Source organism: Macrobrachium nipponense, chromosome 23, assembly GCF_015104395.2.
Source record: "Macrobrachium nipponense isolate FS-2020 chromosome 23, ASM1510439v2, whole genome shotgun sequence".
NCBI lineage: Eukaryota > Metazoa > Arthropoda > Malacostraca > Decapoda > Palaemonidae > Macrobrachium > Macrobrachium nipponense.
In genome coordinates, this window is record NC_061090.1 from 15,881,911 (window position 1) to 15,894,815 (window position 12,905).

At 34.9% G+C, this 12,905-nt stretch overlaps 1 protein-coding gene across 1 annotated transcript in view; it reads left to right on the top strand.

Annotated features, from left to right (window-relative positions):
• The window catches only part of LOC135198984 (small G protein signaling modulator 1-like), a 528,765-nt gene that overhangs the window by 166,459 nt on the left and 349,401 nt on the right, over positions 1-12,905 (top strand). The gene's annotated exons all lie outside the window — the stretch shown is intronic.

Below are 12,905 nucleotides of genomic sequence, written 5' to 3' on the forward strand. Positions count from 1 at the left end.
TTTTCCCTCTGCCTCTCTGGCCAATTTAACCGATAGATGACGCATCAGAGAGAGAGAGAGAGAGAGAGAGAGAGAGAGAGAGAGAGAGAGAGAGAGATTAGCCACTTTAAAGGGAACGGGATAGGCAAGTTAACCAGACATAAGGCTAAAATGGATTAGAAAAACCAGTTAATCAACTTAAATTCTGAAGGTCGCGCGGAGAGGAGGGAGGGACAACAGAGAGACTTAAGTGAATCCAACTGAATGCGGTTAAGTTTTGAGAGTGAGGTTAAAAGTACTAAGGGGGATGAGAGTCTAGAGACGAAAGCTAATGATTTCCACCGGAAGGGGCCCTTCAGCAAGGTCATCCAGTTTCAAGAGGTTAATTAATCAGTCTGAAGAGAGGACACAATGGGGAGGCGAGCTAATCTGTCTTGATGGCGGGAGAATCGGAGAAAATACTTCATTGGCACAGAGCAGGAGGTTTCGACCTTCCTCTCAACCCCCCCCCCCCCCCAAACGTACACTTTCGGGCATTTGTAGTGTCAGTAGTGTACCCCCTTCACTATGTGTAACGTGGAAAACAAAACCAACTCAGAAAAACATTCCATTCTGTTTATTTGCAAGTACTGTACAGAGGGGAAGTAAGTACATAACTCTCCAGACATAATCAATAATATTGTAAACATAAAGAATTCCATATAAAAATAAGGACAATTTTTTATGAATATTTACCTTTGGCTATGCAGTGAATTTTCAAGGTTATGGTACTGAGCTGCAAAAACACAATACATTATTATTACATCAGCTGCAAAGGGAGAATATGAAATGGCGGAAACTGTTTTTCATTAACTACCCTAGTTGGCCGAGGAGCAGTTCGTGGTAAAGCACGTCGAAGGTCGAAACCCAAAGAGAGCACGTACCCATGACAGACCCAAGGCGTACCTCCTGGGTACCCCAGGTTGAAAATCCCTTGCCGAGATGAATGAACTTTATATATATAATATATATATATTTATTATATATATATTATTATATATTCTATATATTATATGTATATTATTATACATTTATATATGGGTATATATATACATATATGTATATATACATATATAAATATATATATATATATATATATATATATATATATATATATATATATATATACATATATACATATACACACACACACACTATATACAATAATATTTTTTTCTTATTACAATGGTTACTGAGACAAGTGTGTGCTAGCCAAACGGACTGGGGATTTTGTAGAGGTTTGTCAGATAGCTTGAAGCGTGGAAACCGTGAAATGGACAGCTCATAATGGAGAAAGCCACCAGAGAAACAAGTCGGTTTGTTTCAACCTACAGATATGTTTTGACGCTATGTGGTATTTGGCGTGTATTTTTTTTATCGTAGTAAACCAGCATAAACATACGATACAATTACTCGCACAATCACAGACACACACTATATATAGTATATAACTATATATATATATATATATATAATATATATATATATATACATATATATACATACATCATTGGCGTTTTTCTGGGCTCTCTGTATTACACACACACACACACACACACACACACATACACACACACATATATATATATATATATATATATATATATATATATATATATATATATATATATATATATGTGTGTGTGTGTGTGTGTGTGTGTGTGTGTGTCTGGTAAAAACGTTCTGTTACAACAAAATTCCATATAATAAAAGGAGCCCATAAAAACACCAAAATATAGAGAGAAAAGTACTATATTTCAGAGAAGCTGTCTCTCTCTTCAGGTAGATGAATGAGAAAAGTTTACAGAAAAGGTGGTATTTATACCAAGAGGTCCATCCACAGGCAAGCCAATTTAGGTCACCCCCGCTGATAATCTTCCTTTAATCTTCTTAAGCGTTGGTTGAATGAAAATCTTGTCGATTGTATCTGAATCCCATGCTCCTTTTGAGATGTTCATAACCTGCGTCTCTTTTATTAAGGCCAATTCCATCATTTGACTCTTGTACCGGCAGTTGCTGCTATAAATTGTATGTGACAAATTCCAGTTTATTCTATGGGTATGTTCATTTATATGGTTGAAAATAGCTCAGTTCTGTTGTCCATACCTAACTGACCGTTTGTGCTGTATTAATCTTTGGGGAAGTGATTTACCTGTAAATCCGATGTAAGATTGGTCACAGTCCTGGCATGGGATTTGATAAACCCACAAAATTTTTTTGGAAAGTAAGATTAATTGGCCAAGACAAAAAGAGTATTGAACTATTAGAGAAATTTAAAGTAATTAATCCTAAATTTCTCTACTTTTATGACCTTCCCAAAACTCACAAAGACAATCTTCCATTCAGACCCATCGTTTCATGTGCCGGAGCTTTCAATTACAAAATTTCTAAATGGTTAGCTGGCCTCCTTTCCCTTTTTTAGGCACTTTTTCTCCCAGTCACATTAAACATTTGGAAGATTTTTGTCACAAATTCAGAGAAGCACATATACCACTTTACAACTTAAAACTTTTAAGCCTTGACGTAGATTCCTTATTCACAAAAGTACCAATACAGGAAGTTCTTCAGTTTTTGAGGGAAAAATTATCCCCCTATTCAGGTCATTTCCCATTGGCGCTTGACAAAAAAATAAAGTTAGTTGAATTATGTGCATCTAATAACGTATTTTCATTTAGGGAATCATTCTACAAGCAAAAATTCGGGTGTAGTATGGGTAGTCCCTTAAGTCCTGTTTTAGCCAATCTGTACATGGAATACTTTGAAACTACAGTAATAAATGCAATAAACATGCTGTGGATGAGATATGTAGATGATATTCTAACATTTTGGGATAATAGGTGGGGCAATTTTATTGAATTCCTTTCAAAGTTAAACGCATTAGTGCCCAGCAGCAAATTTAAAGTTGAATGAGAAACAGACAACAAAATTTCTTTTCATGATGTTTTAATAACCAGAGACACGACAGAATACAAATTTACCATATTCAGAAAACCAACGTTCTCACTTTCACACATTCACTACTTTAGCTATCACGACATTACTATTAAGATAGGTGTAGCCAGCAACCTGTTCTTAAGAGCCTTATGAATTTGTTCCCCAGATTTCCTGGAAAAAGAATTTGAACTAATTCGTAAGCAACTTTCGTCTTTAAAGTATCCTGACCATATAATTGAGAAAGCAATTCACAAAGCAAACGTAATTTTCTACCGACCCCCGAAAGACAAGACCAGAGATACACCCAACAATAAAATAAAAATTCCACACCTAGACACGATTAAGAAGGTGACTTAGACCGTCGGAAAATCTAAGCCTTTTGCATTTACCCAAACACCTTAGCCAAATCCCTGATTAATGTCCAACAAAAGACATCCCCCAAGGACACTGGGGTTTATCAAATCCCATGCCAGGACTGTGACCAATCATACATCGGATTTACAGGTAAATCACTTCCCCAGAGATTGATACAACACAAACGGTCAGTTAGGTATGGACAACAGAACTCGGCTATTTTCAACCATATAAATGAACATAACCATAGAATAAACTGGAATTTGTCACATATAATTTATAGCAGCAACTGCCGGTACAAGAGTCAAATGATGGAATCGGCCTTAATAAAAAGAAGAGGCAGGTAACGAACCCATCAAACAAAAGGAGCATGGGATTCAGATACGATCGACAAGATTTTCATTCAACCAACGCTTAAGAAGATTAAAGGAAGATTATCAGCGGGGGTGACCTAAATTGGCTTGCCTGTGGATGGACCTCTTGGTATAAATACCACCTTTTCTGTAAACTTTTCTCATTCATCTGCCTGAAGAGAGAGACACCAGTCTCTGAAATATAGTACTTTTCTCTCTATATTTTGGTGTTTTTATGGGCTCCTTTTATTATATATATATATATATATATATATATTTATATATATATTATATATATATATATATATATTATATATATATATATATATATTGTATATATATATAAATAAAGTTTTTTGCCACGAAGGAAAAAAATGAAAAGCGAGATAGCCAAGCACTTTCGGTCTAGTACGACCCTTTAAATTTTAAGTACGTACATCAATACATTTACCTATGTTTATTTATGTTATGGCATCGTGGATGCGTAACATACAATTATGCTAGTTTATGTGCACATGTATAGGTACTTATGTGCTGATCGACTTATTTTTGTGAACGTCTCAAACCAAATAGCGGAACTCATCCATTTACAGCTGGGCCAATCAACCTCTGAAATGTAGCATTCAAATAAAACTATGCTGGTAATAAATCCCCCACCCCTCTAAGAGAGAGAGAGAGAGAGAGAGAGGAGAGAGAGAGAGAGAGAGAGAGAGCAATGAAAAAGGTTTTAAATGTCTGGAAAATTCGACTTCTTCTATATTGCTGCAATTACCTTGAGAGGAGGCCAAATGCAAACACTCCCGTTTCAACAAGAGTTGAAGAGCGGAATGTTTTATGTATTTTCTTTCGAAAATTGAGTTTTCGAAATGTAGTTCGCCGGGGCGTGCCGTTTTCTGGTGCGTGGGACTCGGAAAGAAAACAAGCTTAAACTTATCGATATAATGCTCTCATTCTGATTGAAATTAGCATCGGGGAAACCTAAGTTAGTGAGTGATTAATGAAACAAATGGAGTTTGAATGATACAACGTAATCATGTGACTAATTAATGAAACAAATTGAGTTTACATGATACAACGTAATCATGTAATTAATGAAACAAATGGAGTTTGAATGATACAACGTAATCATGTGAGTAATTAATAAAGCAAATAGATTTTGACTGATGCGACGTAATTATGTAGTCGACAGAAAACAAGTAATTCATAAATGACAAAATGACTTAAGTAGATTTACGTAACACTGAAATAAATGGCATTTGAGCGATGGATCGTGATTTTGAATATTAAAGAGTACTAGAATTTCAACCTCGGTTAACTTATTTCATTGAAGGGGAAATTAGGTATGCTTCGCAGTGTAATACGAAGGGAAGCATCCAGCCTATCAGTTATTTGATAGAGAGGCACTAATCTAATCAGGCCTAGGAGAAGTAGCTGTTAGAAAAGAAATCTAATAGATTCGTAGGAACTAAGGGTAACCAAGTAATTCAGAGTTTAATTACATGAATTTAGTTTCATCAGAGAGAGAGCAAATTCTATATTATATATATATATATATATATATATATATTATATAATATATTATATATATATATACATATATTAATATACTATACATATATATATATATATATATATATATAATAGTATTACTTATATATATAGATATATATGTATATATATATAATATATATATATTATATATATAATGTGTGTGTGGGTATAGCTAGCCTTCAATGTGATTAAGAAAAAAAATAATTAGAAATCTTCAGTGAAAGTGTAATTTGTTTGACCTCAAGTTAAGCCAATGAAAATATCGAAGGTAAATATACTGTACTGTAGAAGTGAGGATACTTTAATAGATATAAAACGGAGGGAACTATTTGATTTTCAAGCTATACCGATGTACAAATCATAGAGCATAAATTAAAGAGAAAACTCGAAGTAAGGGTTGACATGAGATGAATTTGGTTAATTGAAAGGGAAGAAAAATATCCTGAACTTTCAAGTCGTAAGATTCTGCAAGCGGAAAAGTCTCAAAGGAAGACAACATTTCAGAGCATTGCTTTTTCAGATGAAGAGTCAAAGTTTCATTTGGTTTGTCGAAAATTTGAGCGAGCTCGTATTAAAGTTTCAAACAAGTAAGAAATGCAAGCGCCTCAGTGGCGTGGTCGGTTTGTTCTTGGACTGCCATCTCGGTGGCCGCGAGTTCGATTCTCGGGCATTCCATTGAGGAGTGAGAGATGTTTAATTCTGGTGATAGAAGTTCACTCTCGACGTGGTTCGGAAGTCACGTAAAGCCGTTGGTCCCGTTGCTGAACAACCACTGTTTCCATGCAACAAACAAACAAACAAGTAAGAAATGCGCCAAAGTTTCTTCGGCGCAATCGAGTTTTCCGTACAATGTATAATGGTGTATAAAACCATTAACTATATTGACCGGCAGTTCACTAGAAGCGATAGAGTGAGGGTTCGTTCCATGGCTCTAGAAAGCGCTGCCAGATGCACGATCCATGACTCACTTTAACCTTCCATAGACTAAAAACTACTGAGGCTAGAAGGTTGCAATTTGGTGTGTTTGATGACTTGAGCGTGGATGATCAATATACCAATTTGCAGACCGTTAGCCTCGGTAGTTATTTAGATCTGAGGGCGGACGGACGGACGGACAGGCAGAGAAAGCCGGCACAATAGTTTTCTTTTACAGAAAACAAAAAGGCGGACGGACGGACAGGCAGAGAAAGCCGGCACAATAGTTTTCTTTTACAGAAAACAAAAAGGAGGTTAAAAAAAAAACACAACTAACACTGAAATCGATTTCTTCCAAAAAGTGAAATTTTTAAACCTAACTCATGGCGAATTGAAATACTCCATAGACGCAATTAAAAAAAAAAAAGGGGGAGCACAAAGTTGGAAAGGGGAAGTATAAAAGTGAACTAGCGCCGACATTCGCGTAAAAATGAAACTTTTATTCCAAAACTCGTGGCGAAATGAAATGACGAATCGACATGAAGGGTTGAAAATGTTATTCAAATGTTCTCTGTTCTACGATGTAATCTAACCGGTTCGAATAGTAATGAATGAATGAAAATGCAGAGGAGTTGGCGTGAATTTAATTAACTCGAAATGAAGGAAAATATTCCCCTCTAATTGAAATTCAATTGAAATGATAAAGCGGTTTTGTGGAAAAGAAATGTTAACTCCCAATCAGCGATGTAGCGAACTGACTCGAATTGATCTGACAAGGTTTATTTCCAGTCTGTGATGTTGCCGTCGGGATGGTCTGCCAAATACTCTAGCAGATTCTATGACGAAAGAAAGAGAAAAAGCCATTGTAAGGTAAGAAGGTTGATAGAGAGAGTGAGAGAGACTGTCAATGAAATTATGGGAAATATGATGGGAAAATATTTGTAGTACCTATGAACAAAGAGAGAGAGAGAGAGAGAGAGAGAGAGAGAGAGAGAGAGAGACTGTCATTGATATTATGGAAATAAAATAGGAAACATTTGCAGCACCTATGAACAAAAGAGAGAGAGAGAGAGAGAGAGAGAGAGAGAGAGAGAGAGAGAGAGAGAGAGAGAAATAATAAGGCAGCGATCAACATAGGTATTTTTGTAATCGAGATAAAAGACCAGTGTTCTTTCGACAAAGTTGGATTTATTGGAAGATGAATATAATTGCCATTATTCATTTCTATTGCTATAAGAAATAGAATGCTCTTAGTAAGTGCACCGGGCCTAAGGTAATAAAGCGACATAACATTGCTTCAGAGAGAAGATTTCACCACAGTGAAATAGGGTGCTTGGTGTTGAGAACCCCATCAACCATTACTGAAGGTTCCCGTAGGGGGCTAGTGCCGTCGGTGCACCTCATTCGGTGCAATGTAGGCGTTACTTGAGGTCCTTTGCAGCGTCCCTTCGGCCCCTAGCTGCAACTACTTTCATTCCCTATACTGTACCTCCGTTCATATTCTGTTTCTACCATCTTACTGTCCACCCTCTCCTAATAATTGTTTCATAGTTCAACTGCGAGGGTTTCCTCCTGTTACACCTTTTAAGGTATACCTACTCTCACTTTCCTTTTCAGCGCTGAATGGCCTTATAGGTCCCAGTGCGTGGCCTTTTGTCTAAGCTCTGTATTCAATTCCATTCCAGTGTAAAGGCCTGAAGATGGTGATGGACGAGGAAGTTTAAGATGAAGAAGTCATCAAATTAAACACTGGTATCGGAGGGGAGCAGGCACGAAGAGATGAAAAGAAACTCCTTCAGAGGCACTGAGGGTCTTGGAGATCAAAGTTTTTGAAATATATCTGCGATCGGAGCCGACTTCAAGAGAATTAGCATTTCATGCCCTTTGAAAAGTGACGGAGCGAAGGAAGAAAGTAATTTATATATATATATATATATATATATATATATATATATATATATAGTAATCTATAGTATAATTCTGTATAGATATATCTATATATATACACAGTTTATATAATTTTGTAAATGTAACATTATTATATATATATATATATATATATATATATATATATATATATATATATATATATATATATATACTATATATATATATATATATTATATATATATATATATATATATATGTATGTATATATATATATATGTATAATATATATTTTATATATATATATATATATATATATATATATATATATATATATATATATATATATATATGAATAACTTGATCACGAAGTATATAAAACGTGAGCTAGTATAAATAAAGTTTTTTTTGCCACGAAGGAAAAAATGAAAAAGCAAGTTAGCCGAGTACTTTCGGTCCTATTCGGACCCTTTACTGAGGTCCGAATAGGACCGAAAGTACTCGGCTAACTCGCTTTTTTTCATTTTTTTCTTTCGTGGCAAAAAAACCTTATATATATATATATATATATATATATATATATATATAATATATATATATATATATATATATGTATGTATATATATATGTATATATATATATCGAGCTACAATGTCCTTTAATATCTAATTCGCTCTACCTCGGAATTAAAATATTTTCATATATGCTTAACCGAAGGGGAATTTTTTTTCTCGATAATAGACTTGCCTGGGCCCGGGCGCGAACCCATGGAGCCTTTCAAATCCAGGAACGTCAGTGAAGCTTTTACCTACTACACTTCTTGCGGTGGTGCAGTAGGTAAAAGCTTCACTGACGTTCCGGGATTTGAAAGGCTCCATGGGTTCGCGCCCGGGCCCAGGCAAGTCTATTATCTAGAAAAAAATTCCCTTCGGTTAAGCATATATGAAAATATATTAATTCCGAGGTCGAGTGAATTAGATATTAAAGGACATTGTAGCTCGATATATGTATTTGAATCACGGAAATGTGATTTGACACACACACACACACACACATATATATATATATATATATAATACTTCAGGGGGTACCATGATACATTAGTAGATTGCCATAGTTTATTAAAAAACGTTTCGCACACAATTCTCGGTGCATCATCAGTCTGTGAACAATAATAGTAAATACATTATAAAAAGGAATTCACAAAATTACAAGGTAATTAAAAATTAAAATGGTTTAAAAAGAAAAGCAGAAGTTAAAAGTTAAAAAAATACGTTAAAACACTAAAAAGAGAGAGAGAGAACTGAGACACCAACCATCCAAGGCAAAAGACGAAGAAGGAATAGCAAAACCTGACGTCCCAAACAAAAAGTCAGTTATGCCAAATACAGAGGGGAAGCCGTGGTGTGATTGTTCAAAGAGGGAACTAGCCTTTTGATAAGTAATGACTCCAGAGTAGTTAGATGATCTGGGTCCTTTGTATATCCAATAATAGAGAAGTGCTGTTTCAAGACCTCTATTTTGCATATAGCAGCATGATTTTTAATGTTAGAAAACTCTGGTTGCTTAATTCTCTGGCCTGTACGAAAACTGAAACCCATGTGGCTGCAATATCTCACTTGCAACAGCCTACGAGTAGATCCGATGTAAGAGCCCGGACATCCAGGGCATGTGAATTTGTATACAACATTAGATCTCATGAAGGATTGCAAGCGATCTTTACAGCTGAAAAATGAACCTATCCTGCATGGATTATTAGAAATAAGTTTTAACTGAAGACAGGGAATTTCTTGTTCAATGATCTGTTTTAGTCTACGTGAGAATTTTGTATCAAACACAAAAGGGATGGAAGCAAAGAACAGTTTCTTAGGAACATCAAAGTTGGGCAACGGTGGCTGGAAAAATTTGGTTAAAAGTTTATTGATAACTTTAAGTACTACGTCTTTGGGATAGGAATTTTTCTGAAAAAAACCTAATAAAAATTCTATTTCATTATGGAAAGTTGGCCAGTTAGACGAATATTTTAATGCTCTATGGACAAAGAGTGTAAATGGTGTTTAATTTGAAGGTTCTTTGGCATGAACTATAATAGTTGTTAGCTAAACCTGTATAGGTCTTTTTTCTATAGACAGCTGTGGTGAATTCAGAATTACTTCTTGTAATATTGATATCAAGAAATGGCAAACTGTCTCTGTTTCTCCACCTCCATCGTAAATTGAATATTTGGGTGTTGCTGATTAATATATTCCAGAAACTGTGTGCTTTGCCAAGGGTACTTAAAAAGAGCAAAAGTGTCGTCTACATATCTCCTGTAGTATGCTGGTTTAAAGGAAGACTCACATTGATTTAAAAATTTGTTTCTAAGTCACACATAAAAAAGTTTGCAAAAATGGGGCCCAGAGGGGATCCCATAGCAACTCCATCGACCTGCGAATAGAGTTGCTGGTTAAAAACAAACATGGAGTCTTGCACAGCAAGTTCCAGAAATTGTTTAAAAATAGTCCTATTAAAACCGTAAAACAGAGTATCATTGCTGATAAAAATCTTGTTTAAAATAATATCAATTGTTTCATTTAATGGTACATTAGTGAAAAGTGATTCAACATCGTAACTGACCATAAAATAGTCACCATCCTGGTTGATAATTTGTTGTTGAAAGTCGTACCCGTTTTTTAATGTATATTCATTAATACTACATTCAGAGAGTAAACCAGCTAAACTACTTAGAGATCGAGAACGATGGGCTATTGTAGGCGGCCATAATAGGTCTAACAGGGGTATTTGGTTTATGTATTTTTGGTAGACCATATAAAATACTAAAGGAAGAACCCGTTACAAAAAGTTTTTGATAGGTAGCATCATCTATTATATTATCATTTTTTATTTTTCTTAGGAATCTATTAATTCTATCTTCTCGTTTATATATATCCAGAAAGTTAGGATCACCATGGGATTGGAATTTGGTAGTGTCAGTTAAAATATTTTCAATTTTGCCGATATAATCATTCTTATTCAGTATAACTACTCCCTGCCTTTTGTCAGGCTTGCAATCACTATGTCATCTCGTTTTTTTAGGGCCAAGAGTATCTCCAAATCGTTTTTTCTAAAAAATGGTGTCCAGGTTGTTCTTAAATTGGAATAAGTTTTATGTATCAGAGCAGACATTTTCTGTTGTAAGTTACCTGTATTCTTTACCGAACTATGCCAGATTTTTCCTTCCATTTGAGGTGCTGTTTTAAAGACTTATTAAACTTGATGTGGTAAAGAATACAGGTAACTTACAACAGAAAATGTCTGCTCTGATACATAAACTTATTCCAATTTAAGAACAACCTGGACACCATTTTTTTAGAAAAAACGATTTGGAGATACTCTTGGCCCTAAAAAAACGAAGAGATGACATAGTGATTTGCAAGCCTGACAAAGGCAAGGCAGGGAGTAGTTATACTGAATAATGAATGATTATATCGGCAAAATTGAAAATATTTTAACTGACACTACCAAATTCCAATCCCATGGTGATCCTAACTTTCTGGATATATATAAACGAGAAGATAGAATTAATAGATTCCTAAGAAAAATAAAAAATGATAATATAATAGATGATGCTACCTATCAAAAACTTTTTGTAACGGGTTCTTCCTTTAGTATTTTATATGGTCTACCAAAAATACATAAACCAAATACCCCTGTTAGACCTATTATGGCCGCCTACAATAGCCCATCGTTCTCGATCTCTAAGTATTTAGCTGGTTTACTCTCTGAATGTAGTATTAATGAATATACATTAAAAACGGGTACGACTTTCAACAACAAATTATCAACCAGGATGGTGACTATTTTATGGTCAGTTACGATGTTGAATCACTTTTCACTAATGTACCATTAAATGAAACAATTGATATTATTTTAAACAAGATTTTTATCAGCAATGATACTCTGTTTTACGGTTTTAATAGGACTATTTTTAAACAATTTCTGGAACTTGCTGTGCAAGACTCCATGTTTGTTTTTAACCAGCAACTCTATTCGCAGGTCGATGGAGTTGCTATGGGATCCCCTCTGGCCCCATTTTTTGCAAACTTTTTTATGTGTGACTTAGAAACAAAATTTTTAAATCAATGTGAGTCTTCCTTTAAACCAGCATACTACAGGAGATATGTAGACGACACTTTTGCTCTTTTTAAGTACCCTTGGCAAAGCACACAGTTTCTGGAATATATTAATCAGCAACACCCAAATATTCAATTTACGATGGAGGTGGAGAACAGAGACAGTTTGCCATTTCTTGATATCAATATTACAAGAAGTAATTCTGAATTCACCACAGCTGTCTATAGAAAAAAGACCTATACAGGTTTAGCTAACAACTATTATAGTTCATGCCAAAGAACCTTCAAAATTAAACACCATTTACACTCTTGTCCATAGAGCATTAAAATATTCGTCTAACTGGCCAACTTTCCATAATGAAATAGAATTTTTATTAGGTTTTTTTCAGAAAAATTCCTATCCCAAAGACGTAGTACTTAGAGTTATCAATAAACTTTTAACCAAATTTCTCCAGCCACCGTTGCCCCAACTTTGATGTTCCTAAGAAACTGTTCTTTGCTTCCATCCCTTTTGTGTTTGATACAAAATTCTCACGTAGACTAAAACAGATCATTGAACAAGAAATTCCCTGTCTTCAGTTAAAACTTATTTCTAATAATCCATGCAGGATAGGTTCATTTTTCAGCGTAAAGATCGCTTGCAATCCTTCATGAGATCTAATGTTGTATACAAATTCACATGCCCTGGATGTTCCGGGCTCTTACATCGGATCTACTCGTAGGCTGTTTGCAAGTGAGATATTGCAGCCACATGGGTTTCAGTTTTCGTACAGGCCAGAGA